The sequence below is a fragment of the Loxodonta africana genome, chromosome 4 (assembly GCF_030014295.1).
Source record: "Loxodonta africana isolate mLoxAfr1 chromosome 4, mLoxAfr1.hap2, whole genome shotgun sequence".
NCBI classification, from domain to species: Eukaryota; Metazoa; Chordata; class Mammalia; order Proboscidea; family Elephantidae; genus Loxodonta; species Loxodonta africana.
In genome coordinates, this window is record NC_087345.1 from 85,777,525 (window position 1) to 85,790,563 (window position 13,039).

Here is a 13,039-nt window from a genome sequence, read left to right on the forward strand (position 1 = left end):
TACCCCGAGAACACCTGAAATGGGGAAAAGGTCGTAATGGATGAAGTATGTGTGCTTGGAAGTCAACCTCAATATTTTCCTTAGAAATGTCTCTGGATCCTACTCTCCCTCTTCCCTTTTTACCACTGATATTTTTGGTGGTTAACAATAGCAAAAAAAATGGACTATCTTTAGCACATTTATTTAGGGTATAGAAGAGGAGGTGAATCCAAGGCAATAAAATGTCACTATCTACTCTGACGTATTTTTCCCCATTCCTTCCAAGACTAGTAATCTTAGTTCTTGATCTCAGCTTCCCAGATTAACACAAATTTTATAGCTAGTGTGCACTCAACATTACCTGGGGATCATAGAAACGATTTATGTAGTAGAGGCTAAAAGCAGCTGGGAACAAGCGCTTCACTGGAAGGAAAAATCTGTAATGTCCTTACGGTTTGGAACTCAGTCTTCAGCAGAAGGAAATGGTGATATGAGAGAACTGAAGGTAAAAGGAGTTTCCTGAGAGAACCAGGCATAGCAGGCTAAACGAGGAGAAGAAATCAAACCTCGAAATCTACAGGTGAGAATGAGGGAAACTTTTAGGGAAATCATGGAGCTCTGACCTTTACTTGTACAAAATTCATCTGTTGGCTTTGGTCTTCCATGGCATCAGAAGTCATCTTATGTAAAACTTTAAAATGGTTGAAGGTCCAAATATTTAAGATCTTCTTATGGAAACTCGAAATGACATCATTCTACTGAATAATTTCAGTGTATGTTACTAATAAATTCTAGTGATATTTCATCATCCTTTATAGATCACTACACCAGAAAAAAGTCTGATTTTTACTCAGTTTCATCCACATAATTGAGTTATTATTCTGTAAATTGAATTACCGCTGAGTCACAGAAAATGTAGTAACATGTTTGTATTTATTCAGACTCTTTTTAAAGAATGGCATTATGTACATGTTAACTATGAGGTTCTCCAACTTGGGGACTATTGACAGTTTTTTCCTAAGCAAGTATGTGTTGATAACCATTTTATAAATTGACAAATTATATGACCCAGAAAATTTTTAAACTGGGTAACGAAAAATATTTTTTGATTTCTATAGCAAATATTTAACTACATTATTCATTTAGTGGTACTGTTACTAATGGGCTACAATTAAGAAAGATTTTTTTCTGAAAAATTCTAAAAACACTGTCATCAAATTATTTATAGTATTTTTATATTCAGTTAGAAATAATGTTAAACCTGATTTTTGATCTCCTGCAATTCTAGAAATAGTATGTTCCTGGAGAAATCTTAAAATGCAATTCTCTCACTTGCGCCATCTCTTTTTTTTTTTTTTTCTTTTTGGAGAATTATTGTGAAAGAACTTGAAATTCAAAAAAAATGCTTAAAAAAAGAAAAGAAGATCAGGCTCATAGTTGTGGAATAGAAATACAAGCCCAAGAGAAGTGCAGAAGAGAAGGACTGAAATTTGGATGAGAAAATATGCAGTTTCTGTGCAAATGTATCCATATCTTCAAACTATCTTGTCAATTATTGGTCACAAAAGTAAGCAATTAAAAATAACTCTAGGGAGGCCATGTGGATTTTAATTGTCTTTTGAGAGGCAATTTTTAAATTTAATTGTTCTTCATTATGCCTCTAATTTATGACAGCACCTTTATTTTTTCACTTGCTTAAGAAAAATGCAATCTTTCTTGCCATGCCCGTAAGGGCTCCCTTGACCTGCTGATTTCTCAGGCTGTAAAAAAATGAGTTCATCATGGGAGCTACTGAGGTGTTTAGCACAGCTACTCCCTTGCTCAAAGACGCCCTGCCTTTTGCTGACAGATTAATATACATGAAAATGCAGCTGCCATAAGAGAGAGAGATGACAATCATGTGGAATGAACATGTGGAAAAGGCCTTTGTCCTCTGGCTAGTAGAAGGAATTTTCAGAATTGTTCTGATGATATATATATATAAGACAGAATTACTAATGGCAAAGTGAACAGTAGAGTAAACACAGCACAGGGAAACCCCGTTAACTCTAGGAATTTTGTGTCTCAACAAGAAAGGTGTAATAAGGCAAAATAACCACAGGTGAAATGATCAATAACATTGGACTTACAGTAACCCAGCTGTATGACTAGCATGAGTGCAGGGAATATGATTAAGAATGAAGCCAGCCAAGAAGAGAAGACAAGCAGTGTGCAGACTCTACCATTCATGATGGTCGTGTAATGCAGGGGTTTACAGATGGCCACATAACGGTCATAGGACATGGCAGCCAAAAGGTAAAATTCAGTTACTCCCAAAAGAATGAAGAAAAACAACTAAGCCATACAATCATTAAAGGAGATGGTTTTATCTCCTGTAATAATGGTGCCCAGGAACTTGGGTATACTGACAGTTGTGAATGAAACCTCTAATAAGGAGAAATTCCTGAGGAAGAAATACATGGGGGTCTGGAGGTGGGAATCCAGCAGGGTGAGGGTGATAATGGTCAGGTTCCCAGTAATGCTGAGCATGTAGGTGATGAACAGAAAGACAAAAATCACAACCTGAACCTCTGGGTCATCTGACAGTCCCAAGAGGATAAATTCTGTTACTTCTGTGTAGTTTTTCATTTGTTTGTTCTCTTGTGAAATCTGTAGGAAAAACACAAATACTTGAAGAAAAAGGAATTATTCATGGATATCATTGGAATTTGGCTCTGGAGGTAAACATATTTTTGCCACTCTATTGCATTTCAGGGGAATTTAAAACAATCTAATAATAATAGCTAACATGTTTTAAAGTGAGTTTTTAACAATATATATTTTACATAGAATATTCATCAAATCCCTATTTTATACATCAGAGTCTGCGGCTTAAAGGGTTTTTAGAATCCTTCCCCAAATCACACATGCTGAACAGATAAAACAGAGATTTGAAGCTAGGTCTTTCTAAATTTTAAAAATAGTAATGTAGAAATACTGTCTGCTGACTTTTAAAAATACTTGCATGAAGGGTTTCCTTCTCTTTAGAAACCCCTTCTTGTCGTTTTTTCAAATGCAGTAAGAGTGTCCCATTTTCTAATTCCTGTCAGCTTTAGTATTATCTACAGGTATAATGGAGCCCTGGTGGCACGGGGATGCCCAAAAGCCAAATGTATCAATAAAAGGGCTACTTAAATGGAGACTGTCAACTTTTGAAAGTTATTGTAGAGTTAAATCTCTAATAATGTGACAGATTTCTAAGTTTCCTTTCTGGCTCACAGTTACCTTTCCCAGCCTCCTACTCCTCATCTGAAGCTGATCATTGTCATGCCCATGCTCAGATATTAAAGAGATGTGACACAGTAGAAATTCAGAACAGGGAAATCTCTTTGGCTCAGAAAACCAAATTTTATGAACAGCTAAAATAAAACATTATCCCACACAAAACATTTTTTTTCTTCAAAATTTCTCCCATTTAAGTTTCTTCAACATTCTCTCTTATATATGTTCTGCTTTTTCACCAATATTATATATTTTTCTTTTTCTCTGCATCAGCATTCATTTTTCATTGTAAGTTCTATTTTCTCATTACCTGGAAGCAATGCATCATGATCCAACACATGAAAGCCCTTCATTTCCCTTCCTAAATAACAATAATACACTTTAAACCAAAACTAAAAGTTCCCTTTATAAATCATTCATTCAGTGCATTCTCATTAAGTAGGAAAGTTTTTATTTTATTGTATGAGAGAAATTTCTGCAATAAAATAATTTCACCATATGGATTAAATATTACTTATTCCTTATTATAGTACATAATACCTCATAATACTGCAAAATTTCTCTCCTTTCCATTTTGTTTTCACTTCTCTGCCCGAGCTCTCTTTTCACTCACTTCACTGTTCAGCAAGACAGATTACTCTTGATTTGCTGAAAATTCCAGCTGAAATGAATAGTGGCCAGTGCTATTGGGAAAAACATGAAAGTCACAAGAAAATGAGTATTTCCTTTGCTATTCCTCAGGGACAGGAGAAAACAGGCTTAAAGACACCTACAAGAGGAATAGGCAACACAAGAAGGGGAAAGCTAAGATACATAGGCTGTAAGCATACTATGGCAATTTAAGTATAAGATATATTTACAAACATAAAAGTCATTGGCAATGGATATCAGTGACGATTACACAACTAAGATTGATTTAATTGGTTTAATTGAATTTTGCAAGGGAAAAATATAGAATTGGCAAATGCTGTGTGATCTGTACTTTTATAGCATTAAAAAAAGTCATTGTTCTCAATTAATCTTCTATAACTAAGAGCTCCCCCACCTGTCTGTCAGTGTGTCAAACTGTGGGGGCTTGTAATGCTGCTGTGATGCTGGCAGCTATGCCACTGGTATTCAAATACCAGCAGAGTTACCCATGGCAGACTTGTTTTACCTGAGCTTCCAGCCTAAGACAGACTAGGAAGAAGGACTTGGCAGTCTACTTCCGAAACAATTTTGCTTGTGAAAACTTTATGCATAGCAGGGAAACATTGATTGATATAGTGCCAGAAGATGAGCCCCTCAGGTTGGAAAGCACTCAAAAGATGACTGGGGAAAAGTTGCCTCCTCAAAGTGGAGTTGACCCTAATGATGTGGTTGGAGTTGAGCTTTTGGGGCCTTCAGTTGCTGATGTGGCAGGATTCAAAATGAGAAGAAACAGCTGAAAATATCCATTAATAATCAGAATGTGGAATGTACAAAATATGAAAAATGAAATGGAATGTATAAACATTGATATCCTAGGCATTAGTGAGCTGAAATGGACCAGTATTGGTCATTTTGAATCAGACAATCATGTGGCTACAATAATGGGAACAACAACTTGAAAAGGAATGACATTGCATTCATTTTCAAAAAGAACATTTCAAGATCTAGCCTGAAGTACAATGCTGCCAGTGATAGGATAACATCCATACACCTAAAAGGAAGACCAGTTATTCGAATTTATACACCAACCACTAAGGCCAAAGATGAAGAAATTGAAGATTTTTGTCAACTTCTGTAGTCTGAAATTGATTGAACATACAATTGGGATGCGTTGATAATTACAGGTGATTGGAATGGGAAAGCTGGAAACGAAGAATAAGGACCAGTAGTTGGAAAACATGGCCTTGGTGATAGAAACGATGCTGGGGATCACATGATAGAATTTTGCAAGACCAGTGACTTCTTCATTGCAAATACCTTTCATCAGCAACATAAATGGGGACTATGCCTGTGGACCTTGCCAGATGGAATACGCAGGAATCAAATTGACTACATTTGTGAGAAAAGAAGATGGAAAAGCTCAATATCATCAGTCAGAACAAGGCCAGGGGCCAACTGCAGAATACACCATCAATTGCTCTTAGGCAAGTCTAAGATGAAACTGAAGAAAATTAGAACAAGTCCACAAGAGCCAAGGTATATCCCACCTGAATTTTAGATTTGATGCATTGAACACTAACTACCAAAGACCAGATGAGTTGTGGAATGACATCAAGGATATCATACATGAAGAATGCAAGAGGTCATTAAAAAGATAGGGAAGAAAAAAAAGACAAAAATCGATGTTAGGATAGACTCTGAAACTTGCTCTTGAAAATTGAGTAGCTAAAGCAAAAGGAAGAAATGAAGTAAAAGGGTTAAACAGAAGATTTCAAAGGATGGATCGAGGAGACAAAGTAAAGTATTATAATGACATGTGCAAAGACCTAGAGATAGAAAACCAAAAGGGAAGACACACTCTGTATTTATTAAGTTGAAAGAACTGAAGAAAAAAATCAACCCTCGAATTGCAATATTAGATGATTCTATAAGGAAAATACAAAACTACTCCAGAATCATCAAAAGAAGATGGGAGGAATACACAGAGTCACTGTACCAAAAAGAATTGGTCTACATTCAACCATTTTAGGAGGTCCCATATGAGCAGCAACCAACGGTACCAAAGGAAGAAGTCCAAGCTGCACTGATGGCATTGGTGAAAAACAAGGCTCCAGGATATGGGCTGCTTTAGAAATTCAAGGGTAGGCTGGTGAGGATCTGCTGCTGGGAACCAAACATTCGCATCAACAGGCACCAGGGCAAAGACTTACCATTAAATTGTTGAACTGAAAAAAAATCGAAAACCTCATGTAAATTAAATAAAGTATAGCACACTTATAAAAATAATGTGCAGGGGTTTCCAGATGTGCAAAAATGTATAAAAGGAGTGCTATTTGTGTAAAATACAGTCATATTTCCAACACCTCTGTGAGCTACCTACAATTATTCCCTATGAACAGAAGTATTTTTCTTTAGGTAGATTAAATACTTTAAAAACTAATATAATGTAGAGTACAACCAAAGTAAAATAAATCAAGTAAAATGCATGAAACTATGATAAACTGGTGAGAATTCACGTTTCTGGACATCTGGGCTTTCATTTGGGGGTCTAGAAATGACTTTTGTGTTTTTGAAGATAGCAAAGAAAAATAACATTTGCTGATATTATTTGACATGATGACTTCGAAGTAGGAAACTCATGCAACATTCATCTCATCACACCTCTTAGACAGTGAATGTTATTATTAATTCTAATTTAAAGGTAAAGGTACAGAGTCAAATAGAGGTAGAGAGTTGTTCATTGTCACAGAGATTGCAGCTTTCAGAAATAGAATTTAAATCTATTTCTATCTGCCCCCAAAATACAGACTCATAGAGTTATAGTACACTGATTTTCATATATAATAATTTATGAATAGAAGTTTATGCTAAATATTACTGTAGTTAAAGGACTTTCTAATGCATCATTAATTCACTCAGGCTATACTTAATTTTAACAGGCACTGAGGAAAAATGATGAAAAAGGATGACTTTTGCCCTAAGTAATCTCAAATTCTGGCGAGGATAAAAATTACACAGAATTAAATTTTAACTTGATAAATGAAACAAAATCTAATCAGCCTATAGACCCGGGAATGTTATCGACTGACAAAGGTACAATGTCAGTTTCTCTGCCTTTTCTTCTAGCAAGATTATAGTACAATTCATAATACTTGCTAAATATAGTTTCATTTTAACTCTAAAGTAAATCACAAGTAAAAAAAAAAAATCACAGCATATGATAAACCTTGTCTGCTTTGCCTGTCACCATAGTTTTTGCTTTGATTATTTTTCTTGGTTATCGTCTTGTGTGTTATTATGGACTGCACTATCTACTGAGTAAAAAGGGTAACTGGGAACAGGGTTCTGATGGTCTCCCAGCAGGGACAAATCTCTCTGGTGAGACTTCCTGTAGCTTAGTCCTGTATGTGGATCGTGACCTGATCTACTCAGTTTGCCTGTGTACTGCCATATCTATTATTGTCCCAGGTCTGTTTGGAAGAAGCTATATCAAAGGCCACACCCTAGATTTCTAGGAGATGCCAGACTACTTCAAGTGTTTTGCCTATCCCATCTGGGAAACACTGGGATATAATTCCCAAAATAACTCCACATACAAAACAAACAGAAAAACCAGTAACAATTAATACATGTTGAAAACTATAAGACATTATCTTGTCAATAATAAAATAAATGATTATACATATGGTATTTTGTTCCTAATTCAATATCCATATGTGGATAATAATAGGTAGAATAGGGCCCTGGTGGCACAGTGGTTAAGCGTTTGGTTGCTAACCAAAATGTTGGTAGTTTGAATCCACCATCCACTCCTTGGAAACCCTGTGGAGCAGTTCTCTGTCCTACAGGGTTGCTATGAGTCAGAATCGACTTGATGGAAATGGGTTATAAGATTCTTCCAATATAATTTTTTTCTAATATTTATATGTTTAGGGAAATTCTTTCAGACATTATTTCTACAAATAATTTTTAAACGCCAACTAGGTAGCAGACAAATGATGGCCATGGGATTAATAGAACATACCACCTCTACCCTACAGGACTTTCCAAAACCAAACCAAAGCCAGTGCTTCGAGTCGATTCCGACTCATAGCGACCCTGTAGGACAGAGTAGAACTGCCCTGTAGAGTTTCCAAGGAGTGCCTGGCAGATTTGAACTGCCAACCTTTTGGTTAGCAACCGTCGCACTTAACCACTATGCTAACAGGGTTTCCTACAGGACTTTAGGAGACAGATAAAAAGGTAAACATTTACATATACTTTTTTATGTATAAAAAGATATGCCAAGGGCTATAGAAAAGGTGTAGTTGCTCACATTTATGGTAATGCATGAAATAATCTCAGTAGAAATAATAAATACAATTAGATGAATATTCTGGGCCAAGGGAAGCATAATTACCAATAGGCAGAGTTACAAAAGTTAAGAAATAAGTTTCTTGGGAATCACGGGTAAATAAACAGAAAACATCCAGTAAAAAATGCTTTCTTTTTATGCCTTCCATGGGGGAAGCAAAATAACATTATAAAAGCAATTCTCAGTGTTCTAATGTAATTATTATGTATTATAAGCTATGTTAAATAAAATGTGCTATCTATCTCTCTGAGACTGTAAAAGCTCCCTTAAATGGGTATTTTTTATTCTCTTTTTAATGAGTGAGACAGGGAGATTCGCAGAAAATAAGAAACTTACACGTGACCCATAAACACCAGAACAGTGACTCAATTATATGCTCCCACCAGTAAGCCATTATAATGCCTTCCAGGAGCTGAGCATGATAGTGTCACAGAAAAATGGTCCTTGTGAGGTTCATCCTCTTACACACAAATAAAGCCTTCCTGCCTCCTCTTCTATATATTGTTGATTATGGTAATTTTAATTTAATTTTTTGTTATGAATTACTTATATTTCTCGTTTCTGGATATATTTAGTTTGAAAACTCTTTATATTAATATGTTTATAATTCATTTAACACTTTCAAATTCCTTCAAGTTTGTCTATCCATATGCAGTGAATGCAAAGACTTTTTTAGTTGGGCCTGAATGAAATTTTGTTCTGCCAATCAGATGCACTCAAAGTTGTAAATTTTAAACTTAGTTGAGGGAGGAGAGAAATAGGCATTAGGAATCTATTTTGCTGATACACATCACAGTAGACACAGATGACCCTCAATCTTGTAGCAATATTACTGTCTTCCTGAGGAGCAGCTCAGATATAGGCACAATATTGATGTGACTTTGAGAAACATTTTAGGAAGCTCATGGTAACATCTGTCTTTTAGACTCTTGACAATTCTTTAAACCATTCAATGCACTATTAAAAAATAATTCTGGACAGTTCTTCAAAAAGTTCAATAAAGAACAACTATACCACCCAGCAATTTCAGTTGAAAGCAGTGACATAAGTACAGGAACGTTCTTTGCAGCATTACTCACAACAAACAAAAGGGAGAAAAAAACCTAAATGTCCATCAACTGGTGAATGGATAACAAAATTTGGTATATATGCACGTGGAATATATCACTCAGCTATACAGAAATGGAATCCTGATACGTGCTACAACACGTGTGAACCCTGAAAACATTCTGCTGCATGAAGTAAATCAAACACAAAAGCACAAATATTGTAGTCTCGCACTTATCAACCTCCTGACTACTTCCCCTGAGAGGACAAAAGTTGGAACAAAAACAAGTATCTTTGAAATGCACTGTTTTTAAGCTGAGGAAAAGAAAAAGCAGCATACTTGGTCATGGAAATGAGTGATACTGCTATTGAAATGGTTCCTTTAAATCTTGGAATGACGAAGCATGTGGAATCGTAACTTCCAGAAAAAAGAAGAAAGCATGCCCAGAGTGGCAATGAACATGATAACCAGAGATTTATTTATGTTGCATGTTGCTGTGATGCTGGAAGCTATGCCACTCAGATTTCAGCTCAGTTTCCAGACTAAGACTAGGAAGAAGGACCTGGTTGTCTACTTCTGAAAAGAATTAGCCAGTGAAAGCCTTATGAATAGCAGTGGAACATTGTCTGATGTAGTGGTGGCAGATGACCCCCCCAGGTTGGAAGACACTCAAAAGACGACTAAGAGCTGCCTCTTCAAAGTAGAGTTGACCTTAATGACATGGATAGAATCAAGCTTTTGAGATCTTCATTTTCTGATGTGGCATGACTCAAAACGAGAAGAAACAGCTGCAAATATTCATTGACACAGTTGCTGCAACAGTGGGCTCAAGCATGAACGTGGGCATGGTGCAGGAGCAGGCAGTGTTTCGTTCTGTTGTACATAGGTTCGCTATGAGTTAGAACTGATTCAATGGCACCTAACAACAACACAACAGTAAACTAATCATCCACCCCCACCTGTCAGCTTGTTGTACTGCGATGCCTTGAGTGTTGCTGTGATGCTGGAAGCTATGCCACCAGTATTTCAAATACCTGTCAGGTCACCATGGTAGACAGGTTTCAGTAAAGCTTCTAGACTAAGACAGACTAGAATGAAAGGCCTGGTGATTTATTTTCAAGAATTAGCCAAAGACAACCTCATGGATCCCAAAGAACATTGGCTGAATTGCTTGCATTGGCCATGTCATCAGGAAGGGGCAATCACTAGAAGAAGACATCATGTTTGGTGAACTGGAGGTCCAAAGAGGGCGAGGGAGACACTTGGCACAATGGCCACAACAATGGACTCAAACATATCTACCATCTTGAGGGTGAGGATCAGGCAACTTTTCAGTCTGTTGTAGCATCTGTGAATTACTATTTGCTTTACACTATTACAAAGACCAGAAACCCTGGTGTCATAGTGGTTAAGACCTATGGCTGCTAATCAAAAGTTCAGCAGTTCAAATCCACCAGGCGCTCCTTGGAAACTGTATAGGGCAGTTCTACTCTGACCTACAGGGTTGCTATGAGTTATAATCAACTCGACAGCAATAGGTTTTATGGGGGATTACAAAGGCATATGCAAAATTTTGAAAAAAGAACTCAGTAAATAGTAAAAGAAGTGTAAAAAAGTACATCATTATTGATTTTTCTCACTAAACAACTGTATTATCTAGAGATAACAGACATAAAAGGGCCAGTGATGATTGATCCTGGTTATTCTTGAGAAGTAGGGTTACTGATTTAACAACTGAGGCTGATAAGAATTGTCTAGGCACCAGGGGATTTTCAGGGATCTTTCTTTCTAGAACTACCATATCCCACGAGGTTTTATTTCCTTGCTTACTGAAAACAAAGAGGACTTGAAACAACTGTTGATGAAGATCAAAGACTTCAGTATGGATTATACCTCAACAGAAAGAAAACAAAAATCCTCACAACTGGACCAATTAGCAACATCACAATAAACGGAGAAAAGATGGAAGTTGTCAAAGGTTTAATTTGCCTTGGATCCACCATCAATGCCCATGGAAGAGGCAATCAAGAAATTAAATGAGGCCTAACAACATTTGCATTTGAGAAATCTGCTCCAAAAGACCTCTTTAAATTGTTGAGAAGCAAAGATGTCACTTTGAGGACTAAGAAGCACCTTACCTAAGCCACAGTATTTATAATCACTTCATATGCATGCAAAAGCTGGACAATGAATAAGGAAGACTGAAGAAGAATTGACATCTTTGAGTTACGGAATCGTTGAAGAATATTGCATACACAGCGGACTGCCAGAAGAATGCACAAGCCTAACTTGGAAGTACAGCACCTCACAAAAACAACAACACTCTTCAGATGGGTAGAAATCACGAATGGCAAGCAAACACTTAGGAACTTCCACAAATTGGAGAAAATTAGTGAACATGATATCCAAAAGCAATGTGGGATTTGGAATTTCATCTTGTACACAGGTAGAAGACACTAATAGAAAAATTAGTGAAATCCAAATAAAATCCATACTTAATAGTATTGTATGAAAGTTAATTTATTAGATTTGATAACTGAACTATGGTTACGTAAGATTTTGCATTTAAGTGAAGCTGAGTAAAAGCTCTGCAGGAACCCTTGGTACTATTTTGCAACTCTTATCTAAGTCTGAAACTGTTTCAAAATAAAAGGGCTTTAGAAATCTGAGGCCTAATGGTAACTAACAACAACAATCTGTTCTGTCTTCTTTCGTTATAAGTACTTTCCGATATGTGCAAGTACAGAGGTAAGATTATAAAAGAAATCTGTAAATACTCAATGACTTACGCTTTTAGACTTTCCATATACCTAAAATTGTGGTTTCTTGAACTTCCATTTTATTGAATAAGAAAACCCTTTTGGAAATTTGGAGCATTTCTTTCTTCAGTCTCTGAATATTTAAATCATCTTATCTAACCCAAAACATCTACATAGATAAAATCTCCTGTTAAATTTTTTTTTTTTTAAAGTTTCTATTTCTACCCACTGAAGTAATATCCTTGTTTGTATCTTTGAAATCAGAATTGTGTGAGAAACAGAACCAGGCTAAGGGAAAATATTATAAAATACATTACATTTGGTTGGGAGAGAATCACTTAGCAAGTCCTAAAGACTATTGAAGAAACAATCAAATTGATGAGATACAAATTGTAAAAAATCATTTTATTAATATATTGTAGATGAATTTTATCCATCTTTTTACATTTCATTTTTGATCACTTTTTATAGGTTTGCACATATACAATGTAATAATTTTTATTTATCTATTTTGTAAAATGAAGGCAATAGAAAATATCCCTGTATTTCATTTCCTTATTGTGCGTAGACGTTAACCATGCAGTAAACAGTATTACTTTAATCACTGTGGGAAAATAAATATGGTCCCAGGTGTGAATTTCAAAGTCAGCTAAAGCCAGAACACTAGCATATGTTGTTGCTGTTTTTGTTAGGTGCCACCAAGTCGATTTTCAACTCATAGTGGCCCCAAATGGGCCTTATAATTAGTGGACTGGTATGGTATACAATAGGTTTAAGACAGTATTCCATCTTCGATGGTCCATTTTTGGAAGATTTAATTACTTCTTAATTTAAACAAATCTAATTAATATTAAATTAACAGATTTCATTATTTCTATTCTGTCAATTCTTATGCATTTTGTTGCAATCCATTATTGTTGTTGTTGTTAGGTGCCATCGACTCTGTTCCGACTCATAGCAACCCTATGCACAACAGGACAGAACACTACCTGGCCCTGCGCCATCTTA

At 36.0% G+C, this 13,039-nt stretch overlaps 1 pseudogene; it reads right to left on the bottom strand.

Moving 5' to 3' along the window:
* Positions 1-1,495: 1,495 nt before the first annotated feature.
* LOC100655799 (olfactory receptor 6C1-like) lies at positions 1,496-2,964 on the bottom strand (annotated as a pseudogene).
* Positions 2,965-13,039: the final 10,075 nt, after the last annotated feature.